This window comes from Lepisosteus oculatus, chromosome 14 (assembly GCF_040954835.1).
Source record: "Lepisosteus oculatus isolate fLepOcu1 chromosome 14, fLepOcu1.hap2, whole genome shotgun sequence".
In the NCBI taxonomy this organism is placed as follows: domain Eukaryota; kingdom Metazoa; phylum Chordata; class Actinopteri; order Semionotiformes; family Lepisosteidae; genus Lepisosteus; species Lepisosteus oculatus.
Window position 1 is genome coordinate 28,180,222 of NC_090709.1, and position 19,841 is coordinate 28,200,062.

Here is a 19,841-nt window from a genome sequence, read left to right on the forward strand (position 1 = left end):
AGATTTCTGATGTGCAGAAATGTATAGACATTTTCTTAACGTTTCCTTTTTAAAAATAAACTTTTTAAAACCATTTGTCATTCATTTGTAATTTCTTAATTTTGTACAATTAAAGACTTTTAATTAAATATATAAGGAACCTTTGGCCACTCACAATGATAAAATCAACCCCAGAAGGAGAGAATGCCTAAATGTTTGTGATCAATTCATAAGTATGATTTAATCCACACAAGGAACAAAAGGCACTGTCGACAGAACCAGATACAACACAACCAAAGAGACAACCTGGCTGTTATTTACATTCCCTTCAAATCAAAAGGTTAAGATAGATAGATACTTTCTTGATCCAATGAGAAGAAATTGCATCTATCTATCTAAGACTCCTTGTCCTGCCTTCAGGAGCTGCTCAATTTAAAACGCAGCATCCCACAGCACTAGAGACACCCCAATATTCACTTTATACTGCACCTCAAACCATAGGTATTTTATAGCACCCAGATTGACCAGTACAGAGCACTAGATACAGTAAAACATCTTCATATTTGAAAGAAATGTGAGTGTTTTGCACATTTCAAGCTACAACAAGTAAACATTTGAGTACCTAAGTCAATATCACCTGGAATGATCAATAATGACCAACATCGGCAACTTCCAAGAAAATCATTTTCACTCATTGAATTTGATCTTCATACTCACCTTGCATTCTCAGCTATAATACTTCAAAATTACACTGCAGATTTGGTGGAAAACTTCACAAATCTGTACAATTGTATTTTAATATCTTGGTATATGTACCTTCATTTTAATATACATGTAAGCATAAATGCTGTTCAGTATATTGTACTTTTGTTGTACTTTTTAAAACATTTTACCTGAAGATGCAAGGACTGTTATATCTTGTGAAACATGCAAGACATCTGTAAAAGAAGGTGACATTTTAATAAAATTGGTGATTAAAAGAAAACCACAACTTGTATGATATTATCCCTCGATATGGAAGATCAATTGAAGGATTTGAAGAAACTATCAAAGAAACAACAGCGATACCAGATGATTTGGGTTTTGAACCAATGATTACACCTCAATAATCAATTCGTCCTCAAAAAAAGAAGAGACAGGCATGTTTTGAGCCTCATAATGATCCTCTTCTGGATCCACAAGAAACGTGTTTTGGATGTACTTATAACTTTCATCGAAAAGAGATCTCATCAGTTGCATGCAATTGAAACTTTTGACTTTTTGGATGGTATTGAAAATATTTGTTTTAAATAAAATAAACAATTTTCCAACGAAGATCTCACGAAGGATTGCCAGGATCTATTCTTAGCGTTTGGTAGTGATAACACTGCTGATATTGATGGAGTAGAAACGTACGAGTGGAGTAGAAACGTACGATGCGTTGACAGGATTTCTGAAGCGAGAAGTCCTAGAATGCCGCCTATAAATGAGCTAGGATTCATACCAAGAAATACTTTTTGTTTTCCACCCAGAAGGCTGCTATTGCATTACACATCTTGTGAACATTACCAGTTTTGGTAGCTTCTAGGCGCGATTTTCCAAAACCGAAACTAATAAAATTATTTAAGATGCACAATGTCCAAAAATTGTAAATCGAGACTTGTATTACTACAGAAGAAAATATTTAACTGAAATATTAATAAGACTATGTAAGTATAAAAAGTAGAACAATTCAATTTATATAACTTATTTTTTATTCTTATTAGAAATGGGCTCACACACCGGAAGACACTAACGTTTATCTTCGTTAGAGTGTGTGAATAACAGTTTAACCCAAAATGTTTGTAATTGTGATTTTGTTAAAATGCAATAAATCGTCTATCAGCAGTAAGAAATTATTAAGAAAGTAAGAAATTGTTTTATTTCACAAACGGTAAGACGTGAAGAGAGTTTACAGTTCGTATCCTTCGCTTTGTCTTAACTTAAGCGTTCAGGATCCAACCCCGTGTGTGGATGGTTGTGTTTCTTGAATCTCTTGTAATCATCAAAAGTTGTTGTTTAGTCCTTCAGTACTTTCTCGAGTTGTACCATGGATATTTTAAACGATTAATACTATTCATGCTCTTTTGCCTTTTCCTTCACATATGGAAAAAGTTCAAAGTGTCCTTATGGCTGTGCTCCACATCTACACGACAGCACCTGTAACAGTACAGGACACGCAGTGAGGAATTCGCGCAGCTTTCAGTTTAGTGCGGAGTCCAGAGGGAGGACTCACTCGCTGAATGATTTCTCAAGAAATCCCGGGTGAGATTTAACAGGTGATTTCTTCAACAGCCACGACAAGTGTGGAGACGTTCTCTGGATTTCCTGAATATGACGTTAAATTAGTTCAAATCATTTGGTAGTTAACAGAACTAAATGCTTTGGAGGTACATTTAAAACAGCAGAGCAACACTGTAGCACTTTGTGTGTGACTGAACTTAATTGTGTAAACCTGGCTCTCTATGAACACCGACAAAGAGTTCTCACTCAACAGAAGATTGCGATGTGAGCACAATAATGTAAAGCACATGGAGATGCCAGGGATTGAACCCGGGACCTCATACATGCAAAGCATGCGCTCTACCACTGAGCTACATCCCCACTGGTGTGTGCTCAGGGAGAATGCCTGCAATTTCCCACTTTCGTGTTTCCTCTACTACAGAGTAAATTCATGGGAATGAAGAAATAAGGAAGGAAAAATAATCGCATTGAAGCTTCCAGAGACTGGGCAAAAACGAATCAGTTATTTTTATATCCAGTCACACGGGCGACAGTGGTTAATTCCTCGACGGGGAAGTGCTTTTTTACCTCCTTACTCTGCTGTCTTTTAATTCTGTTTTCTTTGAAAGCTTTTTGCATCTTTTAAGTGCTCTCGGTTAAACTATGCATAGAACAACAGCAGTACTGATGATTTTCATGGACCGATGCACACTTCTTCTGTACAACTCCAGTGATAAAGCCCTGTCTGTAAATATTGTAGAAGAACGAAAAAGGGCGAAACAACGCTCCAACCACAGGAATGGTAACCAGAAGGATCGTGTTCTTATTTAATATGTCATTTTGAGATGCCTTGTCAACGCAGACAGGTGTTAGAGCTGAACAAATAATTTATAGTGGTGGTTGTAAACATGGAACATGTTGTTTCTATACCAGGAAGAAAGGAGCAGACTCTTAAACTCTTTAACTCTTAAGTTAAAAGAGACAAAAACGACACCTAATCACAGCTAACATTAATTAAAATGACATCACAACAAAAGAGCAGAGCCTTAAGTGAATCAAATTCGTTTTCATTAAATGTCTGTGTCTTCATCACTTTGACCGGGGTAAAGTTAGCTTGAAGTTCGAAAACGATTTTGGCATGCCTGTAGCGTTTTTATGAAACAATTGCTTTGTATATACAATTGTTTTGTGTATAAAGTACATTGTGAATGTTCTCACAGCCTTCAGTTTGTCTTTTTATTCCACACACGAATATTCTTGTGCCATATCACATATCATATAACACAGAACGCCTTCAAACCAAATGCATTTTAAAGACCACGACTTTGAAAATTTTCACAACCCCTCCATAAACATATCAGTGAGCTAATTATCCTTTTCTGACAGTCGGGGTTTTGATTGATGCGCAATTACGCACCATCTGGAACACTGGGGGACCGCTGTATACATACATACGTTCACAACGCAGAAATACTGCTCAATAGAGTTTCATGCGAAAAACCCATATATGACCATAGGAAGCAGATCAGCAGTTTCCAATTACCCAGACTGTCAGCACGGGAATAAAGCTTTGTTTTATTTCTGAAACCCTTTATTTCCTGTTTTCATTCTGCATGAAAATTCCTATTCTTAACTCAACAGCTTTTTAAAAACAGCACCCATGATGTTCAAATCATGATGTCCATGATTGTTTACACAGAAGACTGGGAGAGCTTTGGGTTGTGAATCTCTTTTTCTCATGGTTTTATTGAATGTGGCACTGTGCACTAGGATAGGGGGATGCTGTTCACAAGCCAATAGCATTTAAACCACAGCACCCACAATGCTGCAAGTAAGTGTTTTACACACTAAGCAGGTCCTCTGACCTTTCCCAGCCTTGCTTTGGGTTGTGAAACCTCTTTCAGTTTTTTTATGATTTTTTCCAATACGGCACCATTTAGACATGCAATACACTGGGATAGGGAGGTCCTCTTCATGACTCAATAGCATTTGAAGCACAACATTCACAATGCTACAACCAAGTGTTTTACACACCAGACAGCCCCCCTCACCTTATACAACCTTGTGTTGGGTTGTGAAAGTGTTCTTTCTTTTTTATGATTTTTTTTAATATGGGGGTCTTCTTAATACATGGGGTACATGCGGATAGAGCCTTAAAAGGTGGCTTCTCAAAGCTCTTTACAGAATGACAACAATAAATAAAAATACACAAGATAAAACACAATTACAATATATAGAGGAGACCGTGGATGGTGGTACTAAGAAAAGCAGAGGGGTGAAGAATGGAACCAGTTCAGTAAAGGCTTTTCTAAAGAAGAGGGTTTTGAGTCTGGATTTGAAGTAGTTTAGAGAAGGTGACTCTGTGATATCCTTGGGGAGAGAGTTCCAGGGCTTGGGGCATAACAGGAGAAGGCCCTGTCACCCACAGAATGTAGATGGGCTTGGGGAACAGTTAGGAGAGCAAAATTAGAAGAGAGAAGGTTGCGAGGTGGGGAGTAGGGCGATAATAGTTCAGACAGGTAATGAGGTGCCAAGCCATGCAGAGCCTTATAGGTGAGCATGAGAAATTTCATGTGCATTTTTTCCCCTCTGTAACAAGAAACATGTGCACTCTGAATTGAGTAGGTGTCAAATTTGTAAACCTGAAATTATTTTTTGGTCATATAGTCATTAAGATCCAAAAGACTTGGACAGAGATTCAACGAGCCCAGGCATAGAGACTGAGTGTCAAGCGAGCAGGAGCGGTGAGGAAGGAGACTGCGAGAGCATAGATATATCTAGATATACAGTACATTTAGGACTCAGTACCGATAACACTGCTGCTATTGATGGAGTAGAAATAAGTGTATTGGTAGTTTTATCTGAGGCAAGAAGTACTAGAACACCTCCTATACAAATGTTAGGATTCAGAGCAAGAAATATTTTTCCACCTCACCCAATGGTATTGCATTAACGAAGCTGAATCTGGCTTCTTATTCGCCAGCTTCTTCTGCCTTAAATGCTGCTGCTGTGATGTTATGCCGCCTTTCACCTGTAGATGGCTCTTTACAGTAATTTTTAAAAGTACTAATCGGGATGGATTACTGTATTTATCCTCAGCAAAGGGGAATATGTAAGTAGTGAATATCTAAATAGAATTTTTGTGTGAAACACATTTCAGAAAATTGTAAACCAATTTTCAAAACTCACAATAACACAAACACAATAAGTAAATAAGACAAAGGCAAAACATAAGTTCACAGGCACTTTCTGCATATTTACCACGACCTTACCTTCTGATCATAAAAAGTCTTAAAATCTTGCATTTTACAAGAAATTCTAATATAAATGGGACATTTAGAACATGGCATATGAGAATATATGGTTAACCGAGGATGAGCAACAGGTGATGGCACTTTCTGCTTCTTGCTATAAACCTACCCCCTGGTTATAAAAATATCTAAAAAGTCTGACATTGAGGTGTGAGAGACAATTGAACAGACTATCAAAATTCTGAACTTTAGGAAATTTTACTGTGCCGTTTTTAAATATGACCCTGTGAACATGGCATGTCCCTCCTTCCTCATTACCAAAACATCTCAATGTTCCGACACTATGTACATTACAACACTTCACTGTTGCATTTCAGTTGTGACATTGTGAACATGGCATGTTAAAGTATATAGAAAATCTAGATCAGTACAGGCTAAATGCAATTCATAGTGATTTATCATTTTCTTACTTTCTAAATAAAATTTCAGTGATTATGACACTTCGATATGACATAAAATATGCTTCAATGACAGAATAAATAACCATGGAAAAAATACCCACAGTGGACATTCATATTTGTGATTATAGGAATGTTAAATATCAGGTGAGTAGCTGCGTCAGCATGCGTAGGCTGCAAAGGAACAAGTAAAAGGTTATTCCATGCTGAAAAGAGAAGAAAGGAAACAACGTGTTGGCCGTGGAGCCTTCTTCAGGTGTTAGAAAGACAGGGCAGTATGCAAAGATACATTTCTTTTTAGCTTTGCTGACTGCAGTTTTTCTTTGATGACAACATCAAAGACATTAAGGAATTCTTACAGCTAACAGCTCCACATCAACTTCCTTTTATAACTAACCTCATCAGATCTCTCAACTCCCAACTCTTCCAGTTTCTCACTTCAGAGAAGGATAAAAAACTCAATCATCCTCTACAGAGAAAAACCATCAACACCTCCACCAATCCTAACCTTGTTGTTACTGTACCCTCTGGCCTTTCCCTTTCACCCCTTTGCATCCTCAGCTAACATTTTAATATTACAACACAATTACAATAGATTGTACAGTGTTTACAGTTTAAAATTAAGGTAAATATGTCAAAATATTAAAATCCAACTGCACAGTGCTACCAAAACAATGCTTGTCAAGTTCTCAAACAAATCTGCATTGTATTTTTAAAATATTTCAGTAGAGGATGTGACGGGAGTATAAATGACGATTCAACGATCATTTTTCTTGGGTGAATATGGTTTTCTGGGGAGTTGCGATGTTGGGCATTATTGGACATTTTTGACACGTGTTGAACAGTCGCATTTTCTACAAATATTAAAATAGCTATGGTTTAGCTCAAAAATCCAATCGACCTATGCGAAAACAATGTTTACATCACAAAAGAAACCCATCCCTGGTTGGACTTGAACCACCAACCTTTTGGATAACAACCAAATGCACTAACCGATCGGGCCACAGACACTGACTGGTGGAGAATTTTCTCGAATCCCCCCCAAAAAAAAAATCTCTTACCGTTCTTTTTGCCGGCCGGTAATATTTCTTCTGCACTGATAACCAAGAACTGAATTTCATGTTTCGCAAGCGGTGTGAATTTAATCAAAAACAAGTTTTCCAGAAAGGAAATGAACACATGCATTTAACGAAATCAAGCCCTTTGTGAGTGCCCAAAATGGTACGTTCTGTACTACAAGATAGGAAGAAATACACAGCTGGGATTCAAACCGCAGTTCTTTTGTTTAATAAAGAGGGACTTTAACCAACTTGTTAGGAATCCCTGGTGAGAAGATACACGGATCCTGTGCAGACGCAGGCACGGGTGATAGATGAGGCAGGCGAACAAACCAGAACGAGAGGCAAGGTCGTAGTCAAAAGGCGAAAGGCAAGTCGTAATCCAGGAAGTTCACCGGTAGCAGACAGTCCGAGTCGAGAGGCGAGGTGCAAAGTCGAAAAGGCAGAAGGGGAATCCAAAATCCAGAATAAACGAGGTACGGGGAAAAACGCCAGGTAGAGCTCTCAAGGAGTAGACTCAATACCGAGCAGTGGGAAGCAGGTGAAGATGGTTTAAATAGCAGTGCGCACCGCAATGAGTGTGCGCAGGTGGTTTAACTCGTGCGGCGGCGTTTGTTAATAATCACCCGCTGCTGGGTCTGATTAGCTCGCTTACGCTTTGGTCTTGACTGCCTGGTGGTCGTGACACAACTAAGCTACGGTGACATGACATCCAACCCCTTTTACAGCCACTTGGACACATCGCTCTGAGACATCTGCATTCAGAAAGCGCTGAACCTGCTCTCAGAGCAAATGGCCTCTTTTACATACAGTAGCAGCCCCGACAACGAGAAACTAAGAGAATTGGCTTTTATCTGGCATTTTTCATGTCCAATGCGTTTGACATCTCCCAAGGGCAACAGAGTTCTTTTGCAACACTATTTCTTCTTCTTTTTTATTTCTGTCCGCTTTGATAAAAAATGAGAAATCGTGCAAGGGAAAAATGTCTTTTTTTCATAGAGAAAACGTGGACCGGGAAATGTTGTGTTGAGAAGAAGTGATTTAACATGATACGTGACCTGATTTATAGGAGCAAATGCTCACCCAGCAAGGTCTGGAGAAGTTGAAGAGTCTGGTGGATGTGATAAATATACGGTGTTGTGGAAGAAAACAGTCTTTCTTTGAATTCTCAATCAATTGGAATTTCAGTGCGAAACATAAACCCTTTGTCTGATTTAAAGAGATTATATTTTAAAACTCATAAAAAATCAGAAAACACGTTTCTCACTTTGAAATTTTAGACAGGGCGTTATATTACTAGTAGCGACGCTGAGCACACTATGGGGGAATTCAGGTTATGTGAAATACCAGCAGTTTAATAAATAACACATCTGATTTTAGATCATAAGATTGTAGGTTCGACTTCTACCTTGCTTGTGTAAATTTTATTCAAGCTCCTCAGTAATAGATGTCTATTATGTAATGAACCGCACCTGAAAGCAAACATTGGGTCTGTTTCCTCTGTTTTCCAGCATGAAATAGCAAATCGTTACAAAAAGTACCTGCTAATGTCCAATAGCGTTTTTTTTTCAAATTACATTTTCAGGCTTCAGACACTTTTTAATAAAACAAAAGTGTCCAGAAACTCCCTAACTTTCAGGTTTGCTTGAACCTGTATTAAAAGAAGTTATTTGAAACTTCCGGGATTCCATTCTCTGATGTAGCTGTCTCTAAAGACAGATGTGATGTTTCGCAGATGTGAACTGTGCCTTCTCTCTTGTGTTCAAGGGTATTCGCTGAGTGAGATCCTAACTGTATGTCCAGTAGGGCTCTATTTTGTTTAGATTATCTATGTGGTGTACAGATAGAACTCAACTACATGGTGTGAATTCCGTGTTCAGGACGAGCAGAACCTGAAAAACTAAAAGCAGACCTCGACATAATTTGAACACACAGCCTTCTGATGTGGAGTCAGGCATGCTACATTTGCGCCACAAGGTCACAGCTATAACCACAGAAACCAAAATAGTTAGAAATATGGAACACAACTGTTGTTCCCCAAGAAGGAAAGCTGTTTTGTACTGATGTCACTCCTGTTTATGTAACCCAGATTGTGAAGACGACTCTGCCCTATCAAAGACAAATGTTAAACAAAAGTTGGAAAGCACACTCTGAACCCATCTGTATATTTGATTCCCGCGATCCTTTCAAAGCTGCTCAGTACTTTGCAAGCAAATCAAATCATTTCAGGGAAGAAACTCAGTTTAATGAACTACTTTCGTATTTTCACTCGTTGATTTTGATCTTTGTATTCTCTTTCCATTCTCAGCAATAATATTTCAAAATTACAGTTCAGATTTATTGGAAAACTTCACAAGCATTATGAGATTAGGACTGTACAATTGTTTTTTTAATATCTTGGTATATTTACCTTCATTTTAATATAGATATAACCATAAATGTTGTTAAGCATATTGTACTTTTGTTGTACTTTTTAAAACATTTTAGCTGAGGACACACGGCGACTATTATACCTTGTGATACATGCAAGACATCTGTAAACGAAGATGTAATTACAATAAAATTGGCAATTAACAGAAAACCACAATTTGTATAATATTATTCCTCAATATCAATGATCAAAATGTATAAATTGATTGCTTCCTTAGTATTGCCAGGATCTATATTTAGCGTTCGGTAGCGATAACACTGCTGATATTGATTGAGTAAAAATCTATGATGTAGTGACAGCTTTATCTGAAGCGAGAAATCCTCGAACACCGCTTATGAAGTGTTAGGATTAATACCAAGAAATACCTTTTGTTTTCCCACCCAAAATGCTACTATTGCATTACACATTATGCAAACATTACCAGTTTTAGTAGCTTCTGGGCACGATTTTCCAAAACTGAAACTAAATACAAATGATTTAAGATGAACCATGTCCAAAAATTGTAAATCAGGACTAATACAATATCAAATGAAATTACTACAGAAGAAAAGGTTTAACTGAAATATGAATAAGACTATGCAAGCCTACAAAATAGAATAATTCAATTTATATAACTTATTTTTTTCTTATTTGAGAAATGGGCTCACACACCGGAAGACACTAACGTTTCTCTTCGTTAGAATATGTGAATAACAGTTTAACCCCAAATTTCTGTAATTGTGATTCTGTTAAAATTAAAAAAAGCATCTATCAATAGTAAGAAATTATAAAGAAAGTAAGAAATTGTGTTATTTCATAAACTGTAAGACATGAAGACATTTACAGGTTATATCCTTTGCTTTGTCTTTTAACACAAGCGTTCAGGATCCAAGCCCATATTCGGACGGTTGTGTTTCTCTTGTAATCATCAAATGGCATTGTTTTGTCCGTCAGTTCTTTCTCGAGTTGTACCATGGATATTTTATTCCATCAATACTTTTCATGCTCTTTTGCATTTTCCTTCACATACGGAAAAGAACTCAAGGCATTCTTCTCACTGTGCTACACAGTACAGGACACGCAGTGAGGAATTCGCGCAGCTTTCAGCTCAGTGCGGAATCCAGAGGGAGGACTCGCTCGGTGAATGATCTCTCAGGAAATCCCGGGTGAGGTTTTTCTGCAACAGCCACGACAAGTGTGAAGACGTTCTCTGGATTTCCTGAATGTGACTTTAAATTAGTTCACATTCTTTGGTAGTTAACAGAACTAAATGCTTTGGAGGTACATCTAAAACTGCAGAGAACACTGTAGCACTTCGAGTTTAATTGTGTAAACCTGGCTCTCTATGAACACGAGCAAAGAGTTCTCACTTGACAGAAGACTGCGATGTGAGCACAGTAACATAAAGCACTTGAAGATGCTAGGGATTGAACCTGGGACCTCATACATGTAAGACAAGCACTCTACCACTAAGCTACACCCCCGACATAGAGAACTTCCGAAGATGTGCAGGTGCTCACAGACCACAATCCATCTTTTGCATCTTTTAAGTGCTCTTGATTAAACTATGCATAGAAAAACAGCAGTACTGATGATTTTCATGGACTGATGCACACTTGTTCTGTACAACTCCAGTGATAAAACCTTGTCTGTAAATATTGTAGAACGTAAAAGGGTGAAACAACGCTCCAACCACAGGAATGGTAACAGAAAGGATCATTTTCTTATTTAATACCTCCTTTTGAGATGCCTTGTCAACGCACACAGACGTTAGAGCTGAACAAATATTTTGTACACAAGACGGCAATATTAGAATTCCTGTCTTCTTGATGGATTCAGACTGGTAGCCAGAGGACGCCGGGACAACGCCCATTGGACAACTGCTGGAACAGAGGCTGCAACAGAGCTTGTCAGCTGGTTTGGTGTTCGTGCCGGGAGATTCCAAATCCATACACAGTGGATAAGTAAACCCCATGTTCTACATTCTGTCTCGAGAATTCAGTTGTACCTCAAAAAAAGTTGTTATCAATTTAATTCATGAGTAATGTATTTACTTCCGAGTTTAGAGTAACAGTGGGTAATAACACTGATTAGCGATTTGGTAACCGAACGATATATATTGACATATATTCTCTGCTGTGTATCTTTGTGTTTGCATCTCTTCGAGATTATATACCTTGTATATTGATAACCCTCACAGTAAGGTCTGCCGCTCATATCCAGGCAGACTAGTATATGTTTGGTGCACAATTTATGTTAATAAATGTATCTCGTGTATTGAACCCGTGTGTGTGCGTTGTTAGTTGTTCTGACGATTGATTTTCTAAAAGCCACAACGAACAACCTCGTGATTACTGCTACAATTAATAATTGTCTCAGTAAACCCATCAAACCTCTACAACCACGATACACCACCATAAACTATATTAATTTAGGAACATAAACATATAGTGTAAACTGTATATGGCTGGTATTGGTAGTTTAAAGAAAAAATACACACCAGTATTCCACTTTCTTCCTAAACATTTTAAGCATCAAAGTCTTACATGTAGTAAGATTTTACCACGTTTCGGAAACGTTTTTACATGCTCCTTCTGACCATCTTAACTTTATATACTTTGTGAAAAGTCATAAGATATTCACATTTTCTGTGAATGTGCTCGTTATCGGAGTAAACAAAAGCATACTTTTAGAATTTGATTAATAGGGAATATAATATGGAATCACGTACCTAAAGAAATTAATAACGATATAATTATTTTTATGTACTGTAGCTCAAATAGTAGTATAATACACTTTCTATGGATACATGTGCTTCTACGCAACGCAGAAGCACATCCACAAGTAACATTACCTAGCTAAGAGAGGACATTGGCTAGCCATTATGATAAATACAGTGGAAAAAAGCAATTGGGAAAATAAGACCTGCTGATCTGTTATACATACCAGGAAGAGAACAGAATATGATTTTTTTCTGTTCGAAACGTGTGTTGTCTTTATGAAATTCATGTATTTTAAACGTTTAATTAAGAAGAAAAAAACTTACAGAAAGATACTAAGCTGATCACGAGATAGAAAGATCACCCGTTTTTCGCGCATAAAAAGTGGCTATTAACTGGGTGAACTGTTATTAACTGGAGTCAACTGGGTGAAAACACATAATATGAACATGAAACAAAACAAAAAATAAAAATAAGATACAATCTACAGACATTAAAACCGGTGTCATGGAAATATAACTATCAAGGAAGCCACAAGAGAGAGTTCTCACCTGAGTAAGGTCTTTATTTCAATATTGGGAGCAACCAGAGACTCAATTTGTTACAAGCAGTACAGGGTTTTCATAAGACGTTGCGCTGTAAAAAAGCTCAGCGCTTTCTCCATTCTAAAACTTCCACTTTCCCTAAGAGAAAACAGATTACATCAAAAAGCGAAAGAAGAAGCACTAGATATGTTATTCAAAGCTTATCAGTTACTTTCAGCTAATTCTAACGACCCAGACAGCATATATTGTTTTGGTACATTGTCTTCTAACGTAACCTAAACAGTGTACGTTGTTGACGCACTGTTTTCTAAAATTCTGCACGTACTGTAGCACAGCAATTACATCCTTGAAATATATTATCTAAAAGCCCCAATATATTTCTTTGCAAAGCTCTCTACATTTTAAGAATCAATTTACTTATTAGATTTCCACTTAAAGACTTGTTCGGCTGGCGTTCGGAGAGTCGCGTTTTTCAGAATTGTATTGAGATCGTTTTCCACAGAGCTCAGATGTCAAAGCACAGCAGCAGCTCTCCACAGCGATCCTCTATAGCGCCCTTTCTCCCGCAGCTCCGTCCTCATTGGAAGGAAGCAAGAGTGAAAGGCTGAAGTGAAATAGAGCGGGGACGAAGGCAGTGAAGAGAGAGAACGTGGGAAGAAGAGAAAAACGCAAGGGAAAAAAAGCAGCGTCGTAAAAGAGGTGACGGAGCTGTCCTCTCAATAAGAAGGGTGCCAGCGAGCCTTGCTCTCGCTTACGGCCACACCCCCTTGAGCACGCCTGATCTCGGAAGCTAAACAGGGATGGGCCTGGTTAGTACTTGGATGGGAGACTGCCTGGGAATACCAGGTGCTGTAAGCTTTTAAGCGCAGGAGGCGCCCTATCCCCGCTCGCTCGCTCATTCCCCTGTTCACACGTGCAGTGCGGCTTGTCCGTCTGTTTATTTGTCAGCTTTGGCGAGACACGGGTGCTTGTGTATTAGCGTGAGCGTTTTTTATTCTGATCATGAACAGTTTTACAAGTCCGCAAAGGATCAAGGAAAGGTTTATCGCCAGCTGAAAAGAGACACAGCGCTTCGGCTGTGGAGACTTTATTAATAAGGCCCCTCAGTAGTTGAGATCTCTGTTATACCCATCTAGAAACATGCAATCAGCATGTTATTGCTGAAGCAATAGTCACAACATTATTCCACACCTGGGTGAGAAGCGGGTTATGATGACAGTCATGCTTTCTACACCTTATACTGAGCTCAGAAATGGACCAAGCGGACATCTCACGAGCAGATCCCTCCGCGTATAAGAAAGGCAACTTGTCTCAGCAAAAATACCACGGATTCACATCCAAAATATGATAAAAAGGCATAAACCCCACACTTGGAATGCAAACGTACCCTAAAAAGGAAACACGGTTTTAAAACGAACTTGATTTTCCCCTGGAGAAACCTTTTTATGGACACACATCGCATCTATTACACATGTAGAACTAAATATAAAGATAAAACTTAATATAAGAAGTCATGACATATCACACATGATGAAGTCTGGTCCAGAATAAAGAGTTTACACTGACCCACCTTTATTTACCCTGGTCACTCACTTCTATTAACTGTTTAACTGGGTAACAAATTAATATTTCAATTTGAGATCTACACCTGGGAGCCCTGAAATGTTGGCCAGAGGGGAGAAGCTGATATTCAGACGTGTGAATATATTAAAAAAAAGGATCTGATGTTGTTTTTCACCTGTCTAATCAAAGCTTGTTCAAAAATTATCTGATTATAGGACACACGAGTTTATAATCATACTCATTCCACTTTTTAACCCCGTATATATGCACAATATGAAACGTATATACACTAAATCTCACGTGTGTCTCCCATAATATACATTTCTTTACGAAAATTAGGAACACTTACTACAATTATCAACCCCCCATGACGAGGCAATATTTCATACCTTTGTTTCTTTGTGGGTTCAAAGTTCTGTCCTGTCGTTTCACACGTAATGTTTTGGTAGTTATCTCAATTTTCCTTTGCAATTATCTCCAAGATCATCATCAACTTTTTGTAAAACGCTATGCACAACTGATATTTAAAGAAAGTCCTGTACCAAAACGTCTTCGTAGGGAAAGACAACTTTTTTTCCTTACGTTAGTTGCTACACGGTTACTCAGAAAATCCATTAACCGCCTTTAAAAAAAAGTTTCGTTTTTTATTGTGGTTCACTGACATTTCTGTCACAATTCTGAGGGACCTCAAATAAAATTCACTTGCGGACGTTTAAAATAAAAAAAATGGCGTGTAATGTTGCAAAGGGCTACTGTTTTTTTTTTATAGTTTGTCGATTGTAAGGGACGTGGGCCGCGATAGAAATACTGGACGGGATGGGAAAAGGTTTATTGATGGTTTATTGTACCGCAACGGTCACAATTGACTCACCAGCAAAGATGGCGCCGAGGCCACATCGACTCCCTCCCGCCCTGCCTCGCACCGAAGCTCGAGCTGCGGAGCGCGACGCCAAACCGCCGGTCCACGGGCGCGGGCGCCGGACATAGACGTCATAAACCCTTCCGAGGCGCAGGAATTATAGATCACTGTAGTTTCTTCTGGACCCGGGTTAGGGACAGTGTGCCCTCCGTGAGAGTCTTCTGAGGAAGCCAGTGTCTCATGGGTGTCCAGGCTTGGTACCATCTGTCCATCACAGGACACACAGACACACACACTCACACACCCTGGACAGGACACCAGTCCATCACAGGACACACACACACTCACTCACACACCCTGGACAGGACACCAGTCCATCACAGGACATACACACACCCTAGATAGGACACCAGTCCATCACAGGACACACACACACTCACACACCCTGGACAGGACACCAGTCACTCACAGGACACACACACACTCACACACACCCTGAACAGGACACCAGTCCTTCACAGGACACACACACACAACCTGGATAGGACACCAGTCCCTCACAGGACACTCAGACACACACACTCACTCACACCCAGGACAGGAACCAGTCCATCACATGACAAACACACACTCACTCACACACCCTGGACAGGACAGCACTCCATCACAGGACACACACACACCAGGGCCAGTTTTCCCAGAAGCCACACCCTGGACAGGAACCAGTCCATCACATGACAAACACACACTCACTCACACACCCTGGACAGGACAGCACTCCATCACAGGACACACACACACCAGGGCCAGTTTTCCCAGAAGCCAATTAGCCCAAAAGCCTGTCTTTGGACCCGGAGAACACAGGGAGAACATGCAGACTCCACACAGACAGCCCCCCGGGTCCAGACCCGAGCCCGGAGCCCCCCCGCGCTGAACCCCTCTGTACAGACGGCCGCACACAGCTCCGTTGTTCCCGATTCCCGAGGTGATCTGTTAAAAGAAGCCGGTGTGTTGCCTCCAGGTGACATTTCCTACTGGAGTCAGGACAGGAGGCTCTTCTGTACACAGAAGGGGGTGGGGGTGAGGAACAAGCCGCCCAGCCCTGTGGTTGAAGCCGATACCCCGGCTTCTCTCCAGACACAGCTGGGTGAGCTCCTCCAGTCAGTACAGGGGGCTCTACTGTACACAGAGGGTGGCGGGGGTGTGGAACAACTCCTTTGTTCGGGGCCTTGGGGCATTCTTGTTGTGAAAGGCGCTATATAAAAAAACTGAATTGAAATTGAATCTTACAGGTTTGGGTTTTTCGGAGATCTTGTCAGAGATCTTGTCTGACGTGCCATTTCAAAAACGTAACGACACTCCTCACGTCTGAGCGCCGCCTGTCTGTGACGTAACGTATGCTTACACAACCATGACGGTTTCATCATGGACAGCACGAAAGCCCGAAAAGTGGTTGACGTTTTAATTTGGCAACGCCACGATGGATCCCAGTTTTTTTTTTTATTTTGGGGGCCAAAGAGGACAAAAAAGGAAACGTCCGGAGGTGGATCGATGGTAATCTCTGCGGTTGTTCTGATGTTCTGGAAAAAACAAAACAAAAAAAAAAAACGGCTCGCTTGCCCGGTCGTGTAGTGTTTCCACACCCCACGCAAATCAACTTCTCTTCGCCCCCGGGGGCTCGTCGCCCGCCGCACCCCTCTCACTTGATAGGGGCTTCCCCCGGCTTTGACGTACTTACCCCACCCCCTTCGGCCAACATCATACCGAAGGTCGCGCTTCGGGCCGCGGCGATGTTGACGGACTGTCTTGTAGCGTGAGAAGGGTTTAAATTTCGACTTAAGGAGTTGGCCATCGTTATATTTCGCGAGGTATCATACGGGGGGAAAAAGAACATTTATATTTATCAACCTACTAGTAATACTGGGTGGATGTCACGTTCCCCAAAGTTCAGTGCCTCTCTCTAATAAAGTAGAAACGCGACATTAAACTCCGTTCGAAACGGGAGAAATCACCAGGACACGATACAACGTCCGGAAAAGAAAAAAAGAACTCCTATTCCCATTTGTAATGACCCCGTCGTGTTTTTCCCGGTGTGCGCTTATCTTTCGGAGACCGTTTCTCTCTGGTGTTGTTTTGCTGTTGGAATAAATGCCGAGGTGACCCTTCTGTGTGGAGTCTGCGTGTTCTCTCCAGCGGGTCGTTTCCTCCACCGCAGGGGCTGGTCGAACCTGGGTCTCCCAATCGTCACAGAAGTGTGTGTCGTTTTGGGTGGTGGTGGGGGGGTGCATCGGGGATACTGCGCCCCAAGGGGGTGACCTCTCACCTTACTCCGGACGAAGGGAGAAGACCTGTACCTTCACGAGTCCGGGTTGTGAAAACTTCTTCTGGCAGTTCAAAACGTTTCAAAGGGACTACAGCGCTACCCTGTTTTCCATTTGTATCGTGTATTATTAGACAGTCATAAGTATCTGTACTGATCACAGAGTCCCCCTCTCACTGCCAGGACTGAAGCCCAGTGCAGCACGAATAATAATAATAATTAATGAGTCTGGACTCTCCACTCAGAGCTCCTCCCAGGTCAGGGGGATCCCCTCCAGCCCCCCCAGTGTGCAGCCCCTACCTGGATGATGCTCCAGTCCGCTCAGCACACAGCAGCTCTCAGTGGGGAGGAGAGCAGAGGGATGGAGCCAGTTCAGAGAGGGGGGTGATACGGAGGCCATGATGGGTCAAGACCAGGGGGGGAATCAGGCCAAGACACTGGGATAACACCCCTACTCTTCTCCAGAAACACCCCGGGATTGTTAACGAGCACAGAGAGTCAGGACCCCGGTTTTACGTCTCATCCGAAGGACGGCGCCTGTTTACAGTCCAGTGTCCCCCATCACTATACTGGGGCATCAGGACCCACACAGACTGCAGGGTGAGAGCGCCCCCTGCTGGCCCTACTCACACCTCTCCCAGCAGCTACCTTAGGGGGGGGGGAGGGAAAAAACCAAAAGCTAAACAGATTTTTTTTTAAAATGTTTATTGATGCTTAATAAAAGGTCATCAGTCCAGTCTGGGGCCCCTCAGCTTCAGTCCAGACCAGTCTGGGGCCCCTCAGCTTCAGTCCAGTCTGGGGCCCCTCAGCATCGGCCAGCACAGTCTGGGGTCCCTCAGCTTCGGTCCAGCACAGACTGGGGTCCCTCAGCTTCGGTCCAGTCTGGGGTCCCTCAGCTTCGGTCCAGCACAGACTGGGGTCCCTCAGCTTCGGTCCAGTCTGGTGTCTCTCAGCTCCGGTCCAGTCCAGTCTGGTGTCCCTAGGCTGCAGTCCAGTCGTCTGGTGTCCCTCAGCTCCGGTCCAGTCCAATTCAGTCCAGTCCAGTCCAGTCCAGATCTTAGCAGGCACAGAACCAGGAAAGGAACCTGGAAAGAATATTGTTATTGCAGGTGTGAGGGACACAGACACAGACGTCACCATGACATCAAACAGCAAGAGGAGACTCCTCCTTGAATCACAGACAAGACCGGGCGGCGCCCCCCTGTCTGCTCACCTGCACCTCCTCTTCCTCTTCTTGTCCTTCCCGGCAGCCTGCTCCTCCTCTCCCTCGCTCTTCCTCTCCTGACCCACGGTCTCCGCCGCCTCCATCGGCTCGTCCTGATCATCTGTCTCCACCGACACGCAGCTCAGGGAGTTTAAAAAGACGCACCAGCGCTTCTGAAGCAGAGACAGGAGAGTCATGTTAAGAGTTGGACTGGACACTCCAGGACATGAACACTGCACTGAGAGAGAGAGGGGTTCATACACACACACTGACTGGACACTCCAGTACATGAACACTACACTGAGAGAGAGAGGGGTTCATACAGACACACTGACTGGACACTGGACAGGAGTAAAGAGAGGATCAGAGCATTACCCACCTTCTTTTTCTTCTGTCTCACAGGAGGTGGTGATTGGACCTCCTCCAGATGGAGTCCGAGGAGGGAGAGAGGGGGCAGGAGAGGGACAGCACAGGGAGAGAAAGAGAGAGACAGGTGAGTCAAGTGTCCCAAGAGTACAGAGACTCTGCTGAGATCACACTCGCAGTGAGTGACACCGACACTAACCAGCCTCAGGACAGCACTACTAGAGCACCACAACCCAGACTCAACCACATCACAGCACAGATCAAACAGCAATATCTCACACATTGGGACACACACACACAAACACAACATAAACTGGAATGCTACAGAACCTTAAACAGACAATACACACTAGCTGAATATTTGACCAAAATAAAAAATAACAAACAGAAACAGACCCTGACGAAGTACAGGCTCAATGACCAGAACTTGGCCATAGAAACTGGGCGACACAGGCAGACCTGGCTGCCCAGAGAGGACAGGCTGTGCTCCCACTGCCAGCGGGGAGAAATAGAGACAGAGGTGCACTTCCTACTGCACTGTGACAGATACTCTGGGATTAGAGAAACATTCTTCCCGAAATTCAGAAATCTAATCCCAGAGTTCCCACACCTGCCAGAATCACAACGGGTCCCAATCCTACTGGGAGAGGGAGGAGGGAACTCAGTTGATCTGGCAGCCCAGTATGTGATCTCCTGTCACAGCCTGAGGAACAGTGAGTCTGTCTCCCAATAATGCTCCAGCCGCCTACAGTATATGTCAATATTTTATAATATGTCTTTGTTGTAAATGTCTGTAACATGTCTGCTTTACGCAGAGAGTGGCGGGGGTTGGATGTCAAGGCCTGACGATACCGCATTACGCAGAGA

The 19,841-nt window shown here is 41.8% G+C and overlaps 1 protein-coding gene, 1 non-coding gene and 1 pseudogene across 2 annotated transcripts in view; 2 read left to right on the forward strand and 1 right to left on the reverse strand.

Annotated features, from left to right (window-relative positions):
* The window catches only part of LOC107076200 (antigen WC1.1-like), a 455,354-nt gene that overhangs the window by 18,455 nt on the left and 417,058 nt on the right, over positions 1-19,841 (forward strand). The window lies entirely within an intron of this gene.
* On the reverse strand, positions 2,530-2,601 carry trnaa-ugc (transfer RNA alanine (anticodon UGC)). The gene has a single exon. It is a non-coding gene; the product is annotated as a tRNA-Ala (tRNA).
* LOC138219031 (5S ribosomal RNA) lies at positions 13,412-13,520 on the forward strand (annotated as a pseudogene).